This window comes from Rhineura floridana, chromosome 2 (genome assembly GCF_030035675.1).
Source record: "Rhineura floridana isolate rRhiFlo1 chromosome 2, rRhiFlo1.hap2, whole genome shotgun sequence".
NCBI classification, from domain to species: Eukaryota; Metazoa; Chordata; class Lepidosauria; order Squamata; family Rhineuridae; genus Rhineura; species Rhineura floridana.
The window spans coordinates 13,029,844-13,052,054 of NC_084481.1; the positions used below are offsets into that span (position 1 = coordinate 13,029,844).

At 42.4% G+C, this 22,211-nt stretch overlaps 1 long non-coding RNA gene across 1 annotated transcript; it reads left to right on the forward strand.

Moving 5' to 3' along the window:
* The first annotated feature begins 7,004 nt into the window (after positions 1-7,004).
* Positions 7,005-13,118, forward strand: LOC133378074 (uncharacterized). The gene is made up of 3 exons (XR_009760839.1): positions 7,005-7,427; positions 9,696-9,823; positions 12,561-13,118. It is a non-coding gene; the product is annotated as an uncharacterized LOC133378074 (long non-coding RNA).
* Positions 13,119-22,211: the final 9,093 nt, after the last annotated feature.

Here is a 22,211-nt window from a genome sequence, read left to right on the forward strand (position 1 = left end):
GGATCCCCCCTGGATCCCTTTTTGAAGATTGGCGTTACATTTGCCACTTTCCAGTCCTCAGGCACGGAGGAGGACCCGAGGGACAAGTTATATATTTTAGTTAGCAGATCAGCAATTTCACATTTGAGTTCTTTGAGAACTCTCGGGTGGATGCCATCCGGGCCCGGTGATTTGTCAGTTTTTATATTGTCCATTAAGCTTAGAACTTCCTCTCTCGTTACCACTATTTGTCTCAGTTCCTCAGAATCCCTTCCTGCAGATGTTAGTTCAGGTTCAGGGATCTGCCCTATATCTTCCACTGTGAAGACAGATGCAAAAAATTCATTTAGCTTCTCTGCAATCTCCTTATCGTTCTTTAGTACACCTTTGACTCCCTTCTCGTTCAAGGGTCCAATAGCCTCCCTAGATGGTCTCCCGCTTTGAATGTATTTATAGAATTTTTTGTTGTTGGTTTTTATGTTCTTAGCAATGTGCTCCTCAAATTCTTTTTTAGCATCCCTTATTGTCTTGCATTTCTTTTGCCAGAGTTTGTATTCTTTTTTTATTTTCTTCATTCAGACAAGACTTCCATTTTCTGAAGGAAGACTTTTTGCCTCTAAGAGCTTCCTTGACTTCGTTAACCATGCTGGCATCTTCTTGGCCCTGGCGGTACCTTTTCTGATCTGCGGTATGTAGAGCTTCTAATATAGTGTTTTTAAACAACTTCCAAGCATTTTTGAGTGATGTGACCCTCTGGACATTGTTTTTCAGCTTTCTTTTTACCAATCCCCTCATTTTTGTGAAGTTTCCTCTTTTGAAGTCAAATGCAACCATGTTGGATTTTCTTGGCAATTGGCCATTTACATGTATGTTTAATTGAATAGCACTATGGTCACTGCTCCCAATCGGTTCAACAACACGTACATCTCACACCAGGTCCCGGTCCCCACTGAGGATTAAGTCCAGGGTTGCCATCCCTCTGGTCAGTTCCATGACCAACCGGTCTAGGGAATAGTCATTTAGAATATCTAGAAATTTTGCTTCTTTGTCATGACTGGAACATATATGCGGCCAGTCTATGTCTGGGTAGTTGAAGTCACCCATTACTACCACATTTCCTAGTTTGGATGCTTCCTCAATTTCATATCTCATCTCAAGGTCAGGGGGACGATAGATCGTTCCCAGTATTAAATCCCTCCTGGGTCATGGTATCACCACCCACAACAATTCTGTAGAGGAGTCCACCTCTTTTGGGGTTTCGAGCTTGCTGGATTCAATGCCTTCTTTCACGTATAGAGCGACTCCGCCACCAATACGTCCTTCCCTGTCCTTCCGATATAGTTTATATCCAGGGATAACCGTATCCCACTGGTTTTCTCCATTCCACCAGGTCTCCGTTATGCTCACTATATCAATGCTCTCCTCTAAGACCAAGCACTCCAGTTCTCCCATCTTGGTTCGGAGGCTCCTAGCATTAGCGTACAGGCACTTGTAAGCAGTGTCTCTCTTCAAGTGTCTTTGGCACTTGTGGTTTGGCCTGTGGTAATTTTGCCCTTCTGAATTTATATCCTGTGCACCTGCTCTCACAATGCCTACTTCTAGGCCTACCCCTTTTAAAATTTCATCATTTCTTTGGTCTTTATCCCAGGGGGGAGGTTTATTCCGAACCGGACCTTCCTCAGCTCCTGTCGGGTTTCCCCCGTCAGTCAGTTTAAAAGCTGCTCTGCCACCTTTTTAATTTTAAGTGCCAGCAGTTCCATTCTGGTTCAAGTGGAGCCCGTCCCTTTTGTACAGGCCCGGCTTTCCCCAAAATGTTTCCCAGTGCCTAACAAATCCAAACCCTTCCACCCAACACCATCGTCTCATCCACGCATTGAGACTGCAAAGCTGGGCCTGTCTGGCTGGTCCTGCGTGTGGAACCGGTAGCATTTCAGAGAAAGCCACCTTGGAGGTCCTGGCTTTCAGCATCCTACCTAGCAACCTAAATTTTGCTTCCAGGACCTCACGGCTGCATTTCCCCATGTCGTTGGTGCCAACGTGCACCACGACCACTGACTCCTCCCCAGCACTGTCTACCAAACTATCTAAACAATGGGCGATATCCGCAACCTTCGTACCAGGCAGGCAAATCACATTGCGGTCTGCACGCCCATCACACACCCCACTGTCTATGTTCCTAATGATTGAATCACCCACTACAAGGATCCCTCCACCCCCTGGAGATATATCCTTGGCACGAGAGGATAGCTGCTCATCCCCCAAGGAATGGGTCCCTTCTAAGGGATCGTTTCCCTCTTCCTCAGCTGGATGCTGTCCTTCCCTGAGACCATTGTTCTCCATGATAGCAGAAGAGCTATCATCCTTGGAGCGGGACACAGCTATAACGTCCCTGAAGGCCTCCTCCACACACCTCTCTGCTTCTGTCAGCTTTTCCAGGTCAGCCACCTTGGCCTCAAGGAAATGAAGTCGTTCCCAGACAGCCAGGAGCTCATTGCACCGAGAGCACACCCACGACTTCTGTCCAACAGGCAGATAGTCGTACATGCTGCAGGGAGTGCAAAACACTGGAAAGCCCCCACACCCCTGCTGGCTTCTTACCTGCATAGTTTTGTTTAAGGTTTATTACGTCAATGGGTTGGAGACTGCGGTTTAGTTGAGGTTACGGAATGGACGGGCAGAGTGGGGGGCCCTGGCCTTCTCGCCCTGCTGCCGAACTCGCTCTGCTGATTAACTTGCCTTGACACTTTGTCAGCTGGGACCTTGATGCTTGTTTTCCCACCTAGAACAGCCTGGCATTTCTTAACCTAGGGAAACAGAGCTTGTGGTTGTGTTTAAGGAAGGCTAAAGCTGCCCTTTTTAGCAAAGACTGAGCTGACTCTCTCCCTGTATGTATTGGTGGAGTTTCCTTTTCCCCCTTCTCTCCGACTGGAATTTAGCCTTGTTTACAGTGTCCCCTGAAGCTTTCCTGCTAGGGTGGTGTTGAAAACTAGCTTTCTGTAGGCTTTCTTCTCCTAGGATCTGTCTCCTAAGATATAGGTTCTTTCAGGATTTGGCTCCTAGCTCAGGCTGCCCTTAGGCTGCCCTTATTACTTATTGCTCTGAGCTGTTTTAATTCAATTAAATAATGAAATGGATGGGTGCTACTTACCCTCTTTTCGCTCTGCTGCTTAACTTGCCTTGACGCTTTGTCAGCTGGGGCCTTGACGCTTTGTCAGCTGGGGCTCCTTCTAGCTCGTGGAGCAGGCTCCTTCACTAGGGTGCTCTGAATTTATATGTCAAAGGGTGTCCTTTGTTTGCTTTGCCAAGATGCAAAAAAGCTGGGTGTGTTGAAATACCCCAGTCAGCAGGTGGCAGAAGAGGCCCTTCACAAAGAGAGCACCGAAGTAATGACACTCCCCTTTTGTCTGAGCCGAAGTAGGCCTCTGATAATGCAGGTTCCATTTATCTGTCATGAATCATAGAATAGTAGAATTGGAAGGGGCCTATAAGGCCATCAAGTCCAACCCCCTGCTCAATGCAGGAATCCAAATCAAAGCATTCCTGACAGATGGCTGTCCAGCTGCCTCTTGAATGCCTCCAGTGTCAGAGCGGCCACTACCTGTCTAGGTAATTGGTTCCATTGTCGTATGGCTGTAACAGTTAGGAGGTTTTTCCTGATGTTCAGTCGAAATCTGGCTTCCTGCAACTTGAGCCCATTATTCCATGTCCTGCACTCTGGGACGATCGGGAAGAGATCCTGGCCCTCCTGTGTGTGACAACCTTTCAATGACTAATAGCAATGACTAATAGCCATTGATAGCCCTTTCCTTCATGGATTTGTCTGATTGTTTTAAAAAAGCCATCTAAGCTATTGGCTATCCCCACAGCTCATGGTTGTGAATTCCATAAGTTAATTAGATGCTGTGTGAAGAAGAGTTTCCTTTCCTTGGTCTTGGGCCTATGCATGATTAACTTCATTGGGAGACATCAAATACAAATATTTTTCAAGCAGGAGGGGAAAAAAATATCTCCATACCACTCACAATTTTGAACACATAACCCAAAAGAGGCATTTGCAGCAGTTGTAACAAACAGTCAGCTGTCTCTGGCACAACAGCAGCTTTCCAATGTCCATCTGGAAATCAATACTTGACATCAGAGGTGGCAAATGTTTTTCAGCCCTTAGGCTGCATTTCCTTGTGAACAACCTTATGGTGAGGAAAGCCAGAGGCAATAGTGGGTGGAGCAACAGATGTGACTCCTCTGACATTTGTACAATAGGACTACATTCCAGCCATGCAAAAGCCAAAGGTTTCTCCTACCACCTCTACTTGCACATACTCCCCTCCATCCAAGCAAGCAATAAGAGGCATTATCATAGCTCATATTCCAACCAGACAAAAGCACTCTAGAAGGGTGTATAGCAGCAGGGGTGGAGATGATGGTAGCTTGGAGAGAATTCCAATGGAGGTCTGGAAGACCACATTTGGGCCCCGCTGCTGTGTTCCTCAGGAGAGAAATTATTTCCACAAAGGCTGAGGCAACATAATTACCTTGCCAGACCCAGAAGACAAAGGCTTTATAAAGGAAGAAAAAACATGTTTGAGATGATGCTGACATTTATAGGACAAATTAGGGCATGGTGGTGGGGAAACAGGCTAACTTTGGAGCCAGGAACCACTACAGATATAGACCACTACATATTGCTTTGAATTTGTGCTTCCCTTAACAATTTCTTTACTTCACTGTCATTATTTCTTTCAGAAGAGTTTCCTCCTTTTCATTTTCTGCCAGTTAAGCCCTAATTTTCCATGATGGAAAGAAACCTAATGATCAAACTGAATCAGCAAGAGTGCTTCCCACTCTTTCTTTTCTGATCAAAAATATTCTTAAGGTTAAAGGGAAATTGTGTTGTGTGTGCTTGGCTTCTTTAATGGTCAAGCTGGATTTGAAATCACATTTAATGGATTAGATTTTGTTCTGGCAAAATCTTTGGTCTTGAAATCGCTATTGCAAAAGAAAAGAAAGAAGAGCAAAATAGAAATGTTGGGAAGTTGTCTTCTATTTTTGAAAACAACAACAAAACTATTTCTGCCCAGTTTATTTGGCAGGCCCTTATACGTAAGCAACGATTAATATTTTTTAATTATTCCTCAGCCTTTCCAATGTGGCATTCATTATAATTATTTTTGCCTTGCAATACCCTTGTGAGGTAGGTTAAGCTAAGAACCAAACTTTCCAAAGCCAATGGGGACTGACTTTCTAAGTATACCATACCTTTTCATATTTATGAGATATGGCTTACAAAATATGGCTTACAAAATGAAAAACAATGCATTGTTAATTGGTGTGATGGAGAAGGATGAAATCTGAAGTTGTTTCTCTTATAATGATATACACACGTAATATAGTATTGCATGCCTTTGCAATATTTTTATTTACTTATTAAAATATCTTTAGCCCACCTTTCTATCATAAATGACATCCAAGGATGCTAGTAATCAGGGATGTAGCCAGAAAACTTCTTTTGGAGGGGCCCAAGAAGTTAGTATGTTTATTGAATTTGTATCCTGAAGGAGCCCTGGGCAGCAAACATCAAAATGTTAAATCAATACAATAAAATGGTAAATTTTTAAAAAACAATTAAAATAATCTAAAGTTTAGACTCTAAACCATTATTTTTTTTTTAAAAAATCATTAAAACAATCGCTTATCCTCGCATTTACTAATTTCAAGGTTGCCATGCCCAGTATCTCTCAGCCATCAAGCACCTGGGTAAACAGGAAAGTCAGTACTGAGGGAGACAGAAGCAACTCACCAGGGAGGGCATTCCATCAACAGGAAACCATTGTGGTGCATACCATGTGTTGCTACAACACACCTGTTTATTTTGTAATTTTGATTTATCAGTATTCTGCAAGTACTGCAACAAAAATTGTTAAATGCTTGGGTCTGCTTGGTGCTCTGGAGGAAGGGAGGCATGACTTTCTGTTCTACTCAGGAAATTAGGGAACTTCTCTGTTGGGCCTTTGCCAATTCATAGCAGCAAGAGATTGTGTTGCGGGAATCTGCTCGGTTCTGAGCCTTTTGCTGTTTGGGTCACATCTGCACCTTGTGTTAAAGCACATTTAATACACATTTATAGCACATAGCTTCTCCCAAAGAATCATGGGAACTGTAGCTAGCACCTCACAGAGCTATAGATCATAGCACCATTAACAAATTAGAGTTCCCGGATTCTTTGGAGGAAGCCATGTGCGTTAAATGTATGGTGTGGATGCAAGTACAGCAAGAAGCTCCAGTGGTTTTTTATAATCAAGAAGAAAAGCTGCTTTAAGACTACTGTTTTCTCCCTGCCTGGCTCACTTTCTGCACCAGAGGAGGCAGTGAGAAAACTGCAGTTCAAAGCACAGATTGAACAAAGGATGCTTTTTAAAAAATGTTACTTATTTCACATAATGCCTTTTAACAAATAAGCTGTGCTTGTTGGTTAAGCCTGCAGAAGTTGTACATATTGTGCATTTGTTTAAGGCTGTTGATAATAAATTGATTTCTGTCATACTTTACCCCTCTCGCGATCAGGTCCATAGCCAGCCTAAAGGTTCTGGGAGGGAGGCACCCAAAAAAGTAGGGGAGCAGAATTGTTTTTCTGGAATAAATTTAATTATTTGTAAACAAAATTGGGGGCCTGCTCGAGATATACATAGTAACATAATTCCATGTAGAAGTCAGAAACCAGGCCCTGAGAAAGGAGTGTCCTCTCTTGTAAAAACTCAGCATTTGTATATTAAATATAATAAGAAGAAAAGTTACATGCATTTGGCTTTCTACAGATGAAGCTTTTAGATGAGGAAACTGAAATGTAGTAGCACTGTAGCACTGTATTATTCAATTCAGAATGAGAATGCTTAAAGAGAGAGAGAGAGAGAACCTTTTGGAAATAAAGGGAAGACAGAACAGATGTAATTGATTTTGCTAATACAAAAGGACATCTATTGAAGAAAATCCATGTGAGGATGCTGGCTATTACTACAGGCTCCTGGAATGTGTAACACTCTGCTCCCTGCATGGAGACTGAAGGGAGGCAGGAAAACAAAAACAAGAAGTTTTGAATTTGGCCAGAGAGAGATAGAAAAATAGTTCTAACATTTTGCTCATGTTAGGGCAGGAGACTCTAGGAGTGCTGCTGTTGCTTTGAAACTGATTAACTGTGCATCTGGCATTGCCTACCTACTTTCCTAGATTATTGTAAATCAACAGAACTGTCTCAGGTGCTCATACTCAAAGGAAGCTGGCCCTGTCAAGCAGCCCTGGAATTCCTCATCACTATTCTTCCTTATGTGAGCACATCCTAGGGATGGTCAGCAGTAAACCTGTGATTGGAGACAGGTTCATATGACCCCTCTGCAACACTATTATCGTCCACAACATATAACTCCTCAAACTAACAATGGGAAGAGCTGACCCAGGTGAGTACATATCAGGGATGGGAGATAATTTTGATTCAGTTCACTGTTCAAGCCAAATCTATCAAATCCACACTTTCTGAAACAATATGAACACTAAAACACAGCCATCCTTTGAAGTTTGCATTCATTTGAATTTTGTGATGCAGTTTGCCAGGCAAACTTTTACAAAAATGAATATATTTGGGGAAAGTGTGTGTTGGGGAAATAGAAGGCCTGCAAAAGCCAAAATCTATTTCCTTCCTTAATGCTCCAACTACTAAAATCCTTTCTGTAATTCCAAGAGGAGATGGGAGATATAACAAAAGGGCAAATGCCCCATTTACATGCCTATTGAACTTTGACAGGAATGTGTTCAGCAATAAAGGAATATGCCCCCAGATACATACATCTCCAGTGTGATGGGCCTGTTTGTTTTAATGTTCCCTGAAGATCTACGCCCCCGGCATCCTGGCACCAGTGCTTATCTCAAGGTTGTAAAGTATGCAAGACTGATCTCAAAAGGGAGTAAGATGTCCCTGGCCTTTGTCCCTTCAAGCGCCCCTCTTCCTCCTCCCAAATTGTTACCTTGATATGTGTTGTTCTCTTTTGTTTTATGACGTTTTACTCCCCACGCTGTAACCCTTTTGGGGAAGGTATATAATCTGTAACTCTTCAATAAACGGGGTTCCCTTTTCTGAAAGGCATCTTGCTGGAAGGTTTTGGGACCCCTTTGCAAAGCTCTCAACTCCGCACCTTCTCGGGTGAATGCGAGGTAAGCTGTGACGGCTTGTTGTTGGGTTTGGACCTAACATGTGCATAAAAATGAATATTTGAGTGAAAATAACACAGAGAGAAATGGCTTGCAAAAATGTGTATACTAGTCAAAACTGCCTACAAAAATGTGTTTATTAGGAGATATTCGTACTAAAATGCTGGAGAATTTTCATGAGGATTTTAAAAAAAATTTGCAAATTGTTGCAGAATTTAAGATTGGACAAATGAGAAACTGAGAGAACCGAAATTCACAGATCTTGCTATTCCTAGTACATACTCAGTGGAGAGGAGGTGGAGACTGGATCTCTAGAATGGGGAACGGACCACTGAGGCGATGACAATGGAGGAGGGGGAGTTGAAGTGAATAGGGCAACATGAGAGCTAGTCTGGGCATGGACATCTGAGGAGAAGCTTGTAAAACCATTTGCCACCTTAAGCTTGGCATTGGACTACATTGGACTACATTCTTCCATCGTGCATAGGATTCTGTAATTATAGAAAATGGACCTGGAACCTTCCCTTGCTGGACAGACTAGGATATTACATTATGGGAGTTTTGAATGTGAGTTATCTTTTTGTAAACAAATTTATTTTTAGTTGTAGTTTTTATTGTTGTAAATAATAAAATTGTTGATGGGCTTTGCCTGGAAGAGCAGCACAGATATATTTTAAAAACAACCCCCTAATAAATAAAGAACATTCCACTTATCATAATTCACTATTAGGCAAAAAATCCTTGTTGTTTAAGAATGTACCTATAGCCAACATATATTTCTATCAAGCTTTAAAAAGCAGGGAAATTGGGCAGCTATAATGTACCAGGGGAGCAGGAGACCTGAACTCCTCTCTGAGATATTGTACTGCCCTACAAAGTTGTCAAAATGCAAACACAATTTGGGTTGGTCTTTCACAATCCAATCTACTTCCTATGTAGCTTGGAAGAATTTGGTAACGTGCCTCTGAGCATATAGTGAGCGGCAGCAACACCACTGGTCTGGATTTTTTTTCTGTTTTACACTTTGAACTCTCAATTATCTCTGACTGTTATGTGTATCACCCTGAAAACTTACAGGGTTGTTCAGCAGGTGTTTCTGAGTTCAGGAATATAAGTTTTGTAAGGTTTTGTTTTGAAATGTGCTTATGGAAAGCAGCAGAATGGCATGGGGGTATTTTCAATTTAACATTTCAGAATGTCAAAAATCCATGCTGGCTATAGTATACAGCTACTCTTGTGGCAGTGTAATAAAGGAAAGAGGCACATGCTTGCTAACTTGTATCACTTTCCCCTTCTCACCTCTATGTGTTAAGAAAAATATGATTGTAAAACATGATGCTTTATTGCAGCTATTTAGTAAAGTGATGTTTCTAAATTACCTGCTTCAGGCAAAAGATGAAATGTCAAGTTTTCTGGGCAGCAAAAATATTTTCAAGTAATTTTGTATGACTACTTGACGTTGGCAGAACTCTGAGAAAATTGTGAGTTGGTGAATAACCCTGTCTCACTTCTAATCACAGAGCCTTTGTACTGAAAAACTGCTCTTAATATACATGAAGAAATGGAGATAATCTTTGTATGCCCTAACTGAAAGAGATGTCTGATGTTTCAAGAGAACAAGAAGAAAATTTCTAGGCTTTATTTTCAGGTATTTATGATTATCAGTTCTAGTTCACATTTCATATGAAAGATGTGTTTACCACATGGCTAATGGGACACCATTGTCTTTTGCTGAGCACTATAATGTGTGAAGGGGAGAACCTTGTTTCCTTCACACAGAGACAACAACCACTACACATAAGGTGAAGGGGAACAGTTAGCCATGGCTCATGCCCACCCTTCACATTTTACATTGTTCACCAATGCAAATGTGTATTTACACACACACTCACATAATATGTGTATGTGTGCAGGGCCGGCTCCAGGCATGCGGGGACCCTTGGGCATCAGCTTGCCCTGGCCCCCGGGTGGGTGGGTGGGTGTGCATGTGCATGCGTGTATGTGTGTGCGTGTGCCCCCCCATGACCCCCCTACCTGTCTAGTCTTTACCATTGCCCTTAATGAAGATGGCGGCCGCGGTTTCCTTAATGGGAATGAAGCCTCCGCCACCATCTCTGTTGATGGCGCATGTGCGTGCTATGCACGCATATCTCTGCCATCAACAGAGAGAGCGTGAGCGCGCGAGAGAGAGAGGGAACGAGAGAGCGAGCGCGCACGAGAGAGAGAGAGAGTGCGAGCGCGAGAGCGAGCGAGCGCGTGAGCGAGAGAGAGAGAGAGAGAGCGCAAACACAGAGTGCTGGTAAGTAGCTGCGCCTTGCCTACTTGCTTGAATGTACGGAAAGGAGAATCATGATCAAAAGTTTAGATTGCTTTAGCAAGATGCTAAATGATAAAAGAAAAAAGGAAAGGCAGGCATCCCTGGATGCATTTCGGAAGAAGCCTTTAAGTGGTCTGGTACCGCTGGTACCAAAGTTTCTGCTAAAGAAGTAATGCCAAGGAACACATGCACTTTGTTAACTGTAGTATTACTGTAGATATAGATATGCACACACACACACACACACACCAGGTTTCACAAACCATTTTACATTCAGATAATATCCAAGCAGTGTACAGAAAGAGTATAAAACTTAATATGGATAATAAAATAGTACTGATACATAAAAACCAAGAAGAATTAAGAACTGCAGAAATAAAATAACCAGGTAATTTGGGAGGGCTTGGTATTTACATGTAGAAGTATACATTTGTCCTTTTGCTAATGGTACAAATGCACTGTTTTTCTTCCTGCCTATTTATTTATTTGTTTGTTTATTATTTGATTTATATTCTGCCCTTCCTTCCAGCAGGGCCCAGAACGGCAAACAGAAATGTTAAAAACACTTTAAAACATCATAAAAACAGACCTTAAAATACATTAAAACAAAACAAAGTTTAAAAAAGCTTTAAAAACATTTTTTAAGCTTTAAAAACATCTTTTTTAAAAGGGTTAAAAACATATTATTAAAAAAACACATATTAACAAGCAATTCTAACACAGATGCAGACTGTGATAGGTCTCAACTTAAAAGACTTGTTGAAAGAGGAAAGTTTTCAAAAGGCGCTGAAAGATAGCAGAGATGGTGCCTGGCTAATATTCAAGGGGAGGAAATTTTCTACTGCTCAAGGTTCTCTCCTCCCTTTGCCCCCAACCCCCACTCCAGATCTACTTGGTTCATTAACCAGGAATGAATTAGATGCATTTTTTGCTTGGCATTAGTTGGTTAAAACCTAGCAATTCTGGATCTGGTCTTGAAGTTGCTGGGATCCTCTACTTGAGAAGGGGGGAAAGTTGAGAGTGGAGAAAAGACTGTTTAGTCAGTTAGAAGCAGAGCTTGGAAAAGTTTTTTTTAAAACTACAACTCCCATCAGCCCCAGCCAGCATGGCCACTGGATTGGGCTGATGGGAGTTGTAGTTCAAAAAAGTAACTTTTCCCAGCTCTGGGAAGTTCCGTTAGGGGTTCATTTCCAGATGTAGAGAGAGTCCAGATGCTAGTTAGCTGTGGGAAGGGAGCAATAGAGAGGGTGGTGGGTTACAAAGGGTATAGAGTAGGAATAAGAGAGGTTCTGTGGTGGTAATAAACGAAAGGCTTAAGCAAGAGACACTGAGAGAAAGGAAGTTCAGGGAAAGGTTAAAATTGTGACAATGCGCCATTCAAGCCTATGAACCAGCTATGTTTGTGAGATGGTTTTGGTTTAAAATAAAGCCCCCCCCTTTGAGTTATCTTATTGCCTGGATCTTTTGAATGCTGAGGGAATACAAGGCCTATTAGTACTGGAACCCATCTGGTACAGGTCACACACCAAGAAAACATTGGGACACACTCCTCACATTTATTTTACTGTTCCTTTTGGGCAGTCACCTTATGGTCTGTCAGTAATCTGATGGAGGTTACAGAAGGCAAGTGTTGTGGGACAGCCAGCTCCTGTGAGGGGAAATAAAACCAGAGGAGTATATCTGGTTATGCCCACTTGGAGGCTGTAAAAAGGGCTATCACAGATGTGTTTTACAGTTGTACGCTCCTATGCATGTTTACTCAGAATTAAGCCCCGTGAATTACATGGGTGTTACTCTCAGAGATGCATGTTTAGGACTGCAGTGTTAGTGAAGGAATATTGAGAAGCACAGCACATATCCATAGGGATACCACACTCGTCTCAGGTTTCCTGCAGCTATGGGTTTCTCAGAATACTGAGAATTTAGCCCAAGCTTTGAGGTAAGTATCAAACCGTAGCCAGGCCCTGTGAAAGATAACTACAGGGATACCACAGTCCTCTCATTTGCTTTGCTTTGCTGCATAGAGTTTCTTAGAATACAGAGCTCTGCTTTTTGTTTGTTTTTATAGAATAATACAAGTGAATGGAAAGAATCTGAATTCAATCATGGTCCAGTTGCAGACAGAATGGTGTGTGGACATCTGGGTTCAAGTTCCATCTCTATCATGCACCACTTGTGTGGTGTCACTGTTGGCAACTCAGTTCAGCCATCTGCAAAAAAAATCATAGTAACCCACTTCAAAAGGCTCATGTCAGAGTGTTTAAGACCATAACACACACTTGAAATTTGTAAAGTTCTGCATCAACAGTAGGCAAACATTCTGACCCAAATGTAGGTGAGCTACATTGGGCTATAGTTACTGTGTGATGTTAACAACTTGTTCAGTGCAGAGAGGTGTTACCACATCCATAAGCATTGCAGAAAACAAAACCCTCAGTTTACTATTGAACCAAATCACAGGGATTGACAGGGTTCTACATAACACCTAAGCTTCCTTTTTGTGTTCCTCAGAAATTTTCTTTCCAATAAAGTATCCAGAACAGACGTTTTGTTGAAGCCTACAAGAACCCCATGGGTGTTAGATTATTTGCCCCTATGGTGTATAAATGATGTTGATAAAATAAAAAACAGAGGCTCCCTATAGTTTTTGTCATAGAGTCTGTCTTGTTGCCTGAGAGTCTTCGGGCTCCTTCACATGGGAGCTGAACTTAAATACACAGCTTTTGCCATTGTGATAGATTTGCAAGGTTCCTACTTTCAAATCTACTGTTTTCCTTTCACACAAGTAGGCGTTACTCTGGAAAGGTTTAGTATCACTGTTTCCTTGTGGCCCTGCCCCTAATTTTACATGCTTACTCCCTCCTGAGTACAGATATTGCTAATGAAGAAAGGGAGGTTTGTTTTGGTCAGATTCATTGTTTCTTGTCAATTGCACACCTCTCCTGGCTGAAGCCAGGAGAGTGTCGGGGTATAATTGCCATGAAACTGTATGAAACTGAATAGAGTCAATTCCACCCGAGTTATGTTCAGTACCCTATGCATCTTTTGACTGGGCAGTGCAGATAGTGAGGGAATGTGGGCCTGGGGCACTCATGGCCAAGTGTGATATACAATTGGCCTTCAGTCTCCTTTCGGTACACCTCCAGGATACTAGACTCCTTGGGTTCAAGTTTGGTGAATGCTGGTATGTAGACAAGGCTATGCCCATGGGTTGCTCCATCGCCTGTGGAGCATTTGAATCCTTCAGCACTTTCCTAGAATGAGTTGTTTGCCAGAAATCAGGGAGCTGCCAGGTCACCCACTACCTGAATGATTTTCTATTTGCAGGCTCTTCTGGTACTGAGGAGTGCCATGAACTACTGGCTATGTTCCAGAGGCTGGCTGATCGCCTCGCGGTCCCTCTGGCTCCTGACACATATGACATTCTCACAGACTAGAACAACTACATGTGCTATGCTGGTCCAGCTATGAAGCTGTGCTGTTCAAGGCATCTTTCACACTACCTTTCTTCGGGGCCCTGAGGGTCGGGGAGTTCACAGTGCCAGCTAAGGGAGATACCTTGTTTGTATCCCTTCAATGAGATGACGTTGTGGTTTCAAAGTCCAAGCTGTCAGTGACTGTTTGGAAATCAAAAACAGACCAAATGGCAAAGGGTTCTTCCTTTTCACTCAGGCCATCTCCAAAAGGGGTGCCTTGCCCACTTCGTGACACCAAGGTTTATCTCTACTTCTGGCTCCCAAACTCAGGGCAGTTCTTTATTCATAAGGATGGATCTCCCCTCACAAGGCATCAGTTTGCAGGGGTGCTCAGGCTATGCCTGGCAAAGGCAGGTTTCCCAGAGAAGGAGTTTGGCACACATTCCTTTAGGATTGGTGCTACCACCTCAGCAGCAGAGTGGGGCTTGAATACAACTCAGATCAAGGCCATTGGGCGCTGGAGACATCATGCCTTTAGAAGCTATATCCGCCCACAAGCAAAACCCAAAGCCGACAGTAACCTATGATCTTTTTCAGGCCTAAAAAGGGTGTGGATCTTGGGTCACAGTATCGTTCACTGGGCTGAGCATCATGCTAGATCCACTCTATGGTCTGAACAGCTCAGTGTGTCATCCTGGGCAAGAGTGCCCTGGATATCCAGACATGGTATGAGGTGGGAACAGTTTCAACCCTTGTTGGATCAACAGTTCCGTCGCTATGGCCCTCCTGACTTGCTGCTCATACACCTGGGGGAGAATGAACTTGGCATGCGGACAGGCGTCGACTTGAAGTGGTCTGCAATATCTGACCTTACCCATCTGGCTGTCCATCCATGTTGTTGGAGTAGTCAGCCTGGCTTCTGAGGTTCCAATGGAGAAATGTGCAAGAGTTGGGGAGCATCGAGGCTACCTGCTGCTGTGTCAGCAGAGCCATAGCGAAAGGGGGCCAAGCAAAATGGGGCCTCATTTTTTGTTACCTGCTCATCACACACTCGTGCTCAGAGTTTTATCACACAGATGGAATTCATCTTTCCACAAAGGGGAATGATGCCTGGCTTGGAGATCTCACCAAAGGATTATGGCCTGGTTTCAGCAAGTGAATGGGGTTTGCAGTGGGTCGGGAAGCATAGCTCCCCTCCCTTGTGGCGGAAATGGCATTGGGCAGAATCAATCATAAGGGGGACTCCCATAAGGAGTCCAGTGGGGTACATGATGGCCACACCCCTAGCTCAGGAGGGGCGTTGCCTCATCCAGCTCACAACCCTTCCCACTGGTTGGTCAGCGGGATCACAGATACCTTGGGTTCACACCTCGCTTGGGTCTAAAACAGGCCAACTCTCAAGGGTAGTTCCCAACTGCTTGTTGGGTTGACTCAGCATTTGTGCAGCAAGGGCTGCTGAAATGAAGCAGATCCTGGCCCTACTGCCATGCCAACCCCTCTTCACTTGCTCTAATCGATAAAGTTGTGGCCCTGCTTCACCCAAAGATCTGTGTCTGGCTGTGTTATTCCCGTTGCTAAAGGGGGCGCAACATGCTCTTACCACACAATTACTGCATTCCCAGGGATCCCCTTTCTTTGGAGTTGGGATGTATATTGAACACTTCCAGCCTGTGGGCCATTTTTTGACTTTCCATATTTGTTGACAATTTTTTTCAAAATTCGGACAGCTTCCGTCTCAGTAACTAGTAGCAATTCTATTGGTATTCTATTCCTGGTGATTTGTTTCTTCCAAGTATTTTAAGAGCAGCTTCCACCTCACGTACCTGAATCTTAATACCTTGTTCAGAGACCCTGCTCTGAGTGTCCCCGTCAAATGAAGTGAGGCAGGTAACCAGTAGTCTTTTTGGTAGTGGCACCTTGGTTATGAAATTGCTTTCCCAGAGAGATTTGTGTAGCAAAATCTTTATGGTATTTTCAGAGCCAGATGAAGACCTTTTTCTTTACCAAGGAGCTGTAAATGTATTTTATGGACTGGGCCTCTCTCTTTTAAACTAAGTTGTGTTTTGATTGTTTTTCAGTTTTTAAAATTAACTTAGTTTTTATTGTTTCTGTTTTTTGCTTTGTGAGCTACCCAGAGAGCTCCTGTTATTGACATCTGCGGGTCCTTCATCTGCACTGAAGTGGATTGCAAAGTGACGCAGGGGTTTTGAAATAAGTTAGTAAGTAAGTAAATAAATACATAACCACTCCGTTCTGGCTTTAGTGGATGCTTTTCATGAGAGATTATCAGTAATTTACAATTCCGAACAGCTGTCCATACAGCCCTAATAGCTATGTAAATATGAAAATAATTGTTCCCTCTTTTGTGGATGGAGATACAAAATCTTTTTCACTGAGAACTTTCCTGTAAAATGGGGAAGTAAATGAAGACAACTGAACCAGAACTTTCATCTGTGACAAAGCACTGAGATTGTTTTCTTTAGACAATGAAGAAAAATAACTGTATATTTCTTCATGAACTTTTAAAAAATAAACTAGGAAATGGTCTTTTAGCGAGTTGTGAAAAATAATACACAGAAATGTGAATCCGTCAACATAATTACGATAAAGAGACAAAGGTGAAAACGTCCATCAGAAAAGCATTGTGGGACAATATAGAAGGCAAACCCTTTATCTGCAGCATCTTATTACGTCTACATGGGCTATCGCTAGATAATCAAAGACTTTTTCATTCTCTTGGATGCTCAGCTTTGTCATGAAATGCCATGAAACAGCCTGCTTCAAGTGGCAGATTCTAGAGGATAATGTCATTTTCCTGCCTTCAACCTCCATCTCTGGTGCTATTAAACAAAATGAGTGGAGAATGTGTGATCTTGGTTTCTTGCTTCAGGCAAGAAATTGGCTTCACTTGTCATTGCTTGTTTAAAATGGTTAAAAATAAATAAAATCCTAACTTACTGCATTTTCCAATGAGAATTCCCTAATGCACTGCTACTCTGATATCCCCACAAGTGTTTTTCTCCGAGACAGGAATAGATCTGAATACAGTGTGAGGCAGCTAGTAATAGGCAAACTCCTTTAAGCTTGTCTTGTCTTGGTTGGGACCAGCAATTATGAGCAACACCCCTGGCTCCTGTTCTGTGTCTGCCTCTTTCTCTCAAATATTGCATCAAGGTCATTCCAATTTCGTTGCAAATGTGCTGACATGTATAATGGATGCTTGATTTCCATGCTTTGTTCCATAGTCTTTGAGAGCAATACACAGAGCAGCTCCCAAAATAGTTGCAGTCATTATTAGGCACTCTCAAGGGTGAGCAGTGCTGGTAGAAGTGCATGGGCAGCAGGATTCAGGGTCGGGGGTTGACCTTTGGGAATCCAGGATGAGCATATAAAAGACATCTAGATTCCCTCCAACATATTAAAATCTTGGTAGGCATGTTTAAATATTTTACATGGGCAACCTTTTTGCCTCTCCTGGAAATGTTTGTTACAAAGAAAAATCAGCCACATTCCATTTTTATGCAGTGCACAATTTACAACCGTAGTGTGGTATGTACAGAGTGATGAGATGACAAATATCCTGGCAATTATGTTTTTTTCATGGCAGCACAGCAATTTGGTCCATGCAAGTCAGTTGTAGAATGAGAAATTATAGCATGTTTGTGACTTTCCGAGTCCAGACTTTGAAGATGTTGTTTATAAAAATATCCTTGTGTTCAAAACTCTCATTATCCCATGATGTCTCTTTAAAGCCCCACGTTGGCTGACACTACAAGAGCTGCATTTTTAGAAGGTGCTTCTAGAACAAACACTAGTGCTATGGAGAGAAACATAGTTATAGAGATTCAGACATAATAAATCCCCCCATCTTTTTTTTTAAATGCCCTGGATACATTTTAGATACCCCTGCCATTGAGACCATACATGTTCATTCTGTTTCACTCTCTCTTGAGAGAATGGCACCGAGCACTTAGTGTCCAGGTTCTAGATCAGTGTTTAGAAATATGTAGGTAAGTGTGGGGACCCTGTAGCTAGCCATACAAATGCTGTTGGACTCCAACTGCCATCAGCCCCAGCTGCTATGGCCAATGACCAGGGATGATGGGAGTTGGAGTTGAGCAGTATCTGGAGGGCTACAAGTTCTCCATCTTGACACCTCCACATAGGTATGGATGGATCTGTCAATTTCAGTCCTCTCAGTTTCTCATTTTTCCAGTCATAAATTTGGTTTTCTACATTTCTGCAGCAATTTGCATTTTTTTAAAAAAATCTTCATGAAAATTCATCAATATTTTAGTTGAATTTCTCCCATTTAACACATTTTTGTATGCCCTTTTGACTAATGTACACATTCTTGCAAGCAATCTACGTTTGAATCCCTTAAGATAGCCCCTCTTGGGAGTCTTTCTCATAAGGTGCTCTTCCTTGTAGTGATTACTGTGGCACAATGTATATCTGAGTTGAGGGCACTTTCAATAGGTTGTCACTTCTATATTTTCAACAAAGACCATGTGACCCTTAGTCCTGCCCCCTCCCCTGTTCACAAAGTGAATTATGTTTTTCACTGTACCAAGGACCACGTCCTGATTTTGTTGTGTTCAAATTTGCTTCACCCATTGAAGAAGGAATGGCATTTGCTCAATGCGTGCAGAGATTTGTATGCATCTGCAGAAGCTTCCTTGGGAGACATGTTTTACAGCAGGTGGCCCCACAGACTTAGGCAGCCAGGGTGTGCTTGCCTTACTTGACTTCCTTGGTACATCCCATATGATGGACTATCATCCAAGAAGAAAGGTGTATTGGTTCTCATCTGAAGGATATTTCTGCTAGATGATTATCCATCGGAGTCTCTTCCTATTTTGTTCTGGGGTGGCTGCTAATCTGCAGAGTCTTGTGTTCGATATGCATGGGGCTGCACTGTTGTTATGCATATGAAACATATATGTTACTGTGGGTTGTTTTTGTCTAATTGGTGTTTTTTCCTCCTAATTGCATACTAAGAACTTTTTCTGCATTATTATTCTTTTCACAGCAGTAGGCTTTGGGTTGTACTTTTCTAATGTACTCGATTTTTCTGATGTTGCTTGCTGGGTTGGCATGTATGTGTTTGCATGCCTTCTTTATGTGTTGTCTGTCCTACTGTGACAACCTGTATCCTGTCTCATCATGAAATGGACTGGAGGGTTTCTAGGCCACACCTACTTCCTCGACTTTCTTGTGCATTTCCTGCCTTTGGACACTAGGTGGTGATTATAGCCCAGGTGATGAACTATCATCCAGGAAAAATATCTTTCTGATGAGAACCAACTCTTTTGTGTGTTGTGGAATATGGTCCATGGAAAATTGGACATTGTACTTTCAAGGAGTACAAAAACAAAACAACCATTTGCCAGTTAGTCACTTATTGATATGTACATATAATCATTTGGTAAGGTGGTCATCTCTATTCTGCCAAGTGGTGGGGGTAAGTCTTACCATATTTCTGCACCTGGTCTGAAATCTGGGAAAGCGGCAGGCGGTGGGGGTTGGCAAGGTTCTCCTTGCCATTTGGGATTAGCTTATCTAGATGTTCAAGCACATTATGGTAAATTTTTGTAAATGGTTGCTTATGTTCCTGCAAGGAGGATGGATAAGATCAGATAAACCTGCAACAATTTGATCACATGGCAATTTTTCAGGGAGAAGAAATCCAATAAATTTTACTGATTAAGTAAAGAAGTATCATACCTACTGATTTAGGTAAACAACTATTTTCACTGAAGATTACCTTGGAACAAATATAATTATATCTGCAAGCAAATTGAAGGAGAATAATGTGTGACTATGTAGATTTCATAATTATCAGAGAATTAATGTAGTATAGTGTATAGAATGTTGGATTTTGTGCAAACTGAGCTTCATATCTTTCAGTGGTTAGTCATGAAACTTATTGGGGTCTTTGGGTGAATAATTGTCTCTAATCTAACCCAGGAATGGGGAACCTTTGGACCTGCAGATATTGCTAGTTTACAACTTTCATCATTCCTGACCGTTGGCCATGCTGGCTGAGGCTGATGGGAGTTGGAGTCCAACAACCTCTGGAGAGCTGCAGGGTCCCCAATCCAGCTCTGCCCTAACCCACATCACAGGGTTATTGTGATAGTTAAAGGGGGGATACATACACATTGGACCAGGCCAATGGCCCATCTAGTCCAGCATCCTGTTCTCACAGGGGCCAACCAGTTTGCCCATGAGAACCCACAAGCAGGACCTGAGTGCAAAGAGCATTCTTCCCTCCTGCTGTTTCCAGCAACTGGTATTTGGAAGCATACTGTCTCCACCTATTGAGGCAGAGCATAGCCATCATGGCTAGTAGCCATTGATAGCCTTATCCTCTATAAATTTATCTGATCCTCTTTTAAAGCCATCCAAGTTGGTGGCTGTCACTGCCTCTTGAGGAAGGGAATTCCATAGTTTAATTATGCACTGTGTGAAGAAGTATTTTTGTCTGTCCTAAATCTTCCAACATTCAGCTTCATTGGATACTCACAAGTTCTAGAAAGGGCGAAAAACTTTTCTCTATCTGTTTTCTCCATGCCATGGATATTTTACACACTTCTATCATGTACACCACTCTGATATCTTTGGAGGAGAATGAGAAAGAAAAAAAAGAGCATAATCTACCTATGAGGTACAATTACAGTACAAAAGTAAATGTTTTGTAAATCTCCACTTGATAAGGGAATACCTGTCGTTTGTCCAAAATGCTGAGCCTAACCATTTGAGCCAACTTAACAATGTTAGATATCCACCTGCTCCTCATCTTCACAGTCTGCCTATGAAATCCAAGACAGATACTGAACAAGCATTGGTCTAAAACATGGTCTAAAACAAGCTTTGAATATAATTAAGATTTGATTGATGGGTCAGTATAAGGATGCAGCAAAAACAGCTTCATCACTTAGTAGGTATATATTGGCAGGATGTTAAGAATGTCTTGAAATCTCCTGAAATCTCCACACAATTCATTCCAATTATCCTAGCAAAAGGTAAATCTGACAATCTTGTGAGCAAATCAGAGAGAGGACAGTGGGAGTGGGGGAGAGATCATCATTTTCTGACTGTTATCAAAATCAAAACATTCACAGCAGAGGGAGTGAAGGGTTTTATTCAGGAAGTGCACAGGCAATGAAAAATGGAAATAGACTGCCTTCAAGTCAATTCCAACTTATGATGACCCTATGAATAGGGTTTTCATGGTAAGCGGTATTCAGAGGTGGCTTACCATTGCCTCCCTCTGAGGCTGAGAGGCAGTGACTGGCCCAAGGTCACCCAGTGAGCTTCATGGCTGTGTGGGGATTCAAACCCTGGTCTCGCAGGTCATAGTCCAACACTCTAACCACTACGCCACACTGGTTCTCGCACATCCAATAATGAATTCAAAATGATGGCAGACAGTTATTTGAAGTATGGTTTTTCCATTTCCCACTTTCCTATTTCCTTTGGATTAGAGAACACTGGAGACATATTTGTAATGGTTGTTTTAATTTCATAATATACAAACAGCCTACTGGAAGCAAAAGACTCTGCAGAACAAGCATCAAAATTACTGAGCTTGTATTAGATCGTAGGTAACCTATTGTTTCAGCCTCCCCATCTCCCAAAGGCTGTCAATCTGTTTTAGCTAACTCCAGCTAAGCTCTCTGCTATCTTGCTATCTTTGTTTGCCTCTCACAATTCAAACGGCAAAATTGGCCCAAAACTGTTTCTCTGTCTCTGAGTCAATTGAAGAATGTCATCTTCCAAAGGCTGGAAAGAGGTTCCTGGCCATCAGGAAAACATTCCCAGTCATGAAAGAATATAGCATTGATTAAAGCATCTGGCCATTCTCCAATGGCCGGTTCACAATTATGTTCACAATCCAAAGAGACCTGGATAGACTAGAAAATTGGGCTGAAATTAATAAAATGACATTCAATAAAGACAAATGCAAGATGCTGCATTTAGGCCACAAAAACAAAATGCACGGGTACAGGGTGGGAAATACCCGGCTTAGCAGTAGTGCGTGTGAGAAGGACCTTGGAATTGTAGTGGATCGGAAGTTGAACATGATCCAGCAGTGTGATGCTGCGGCAAAAAAGGCAAACGCAGTTTTGGGATGCATAAACAGAGCTATAGTTTCCAGGTCGAGGGAAGTAATAGTCCCACTATATTCTGCATTAGTCACGCCTCATCTGGAATACTGCGTTCAGTTCTGGGTGCCTCATTTTAAGAAAGATATAGACAAGTTGGAGCGGGTTCAGAAGAGGGCGACGAGGATGATA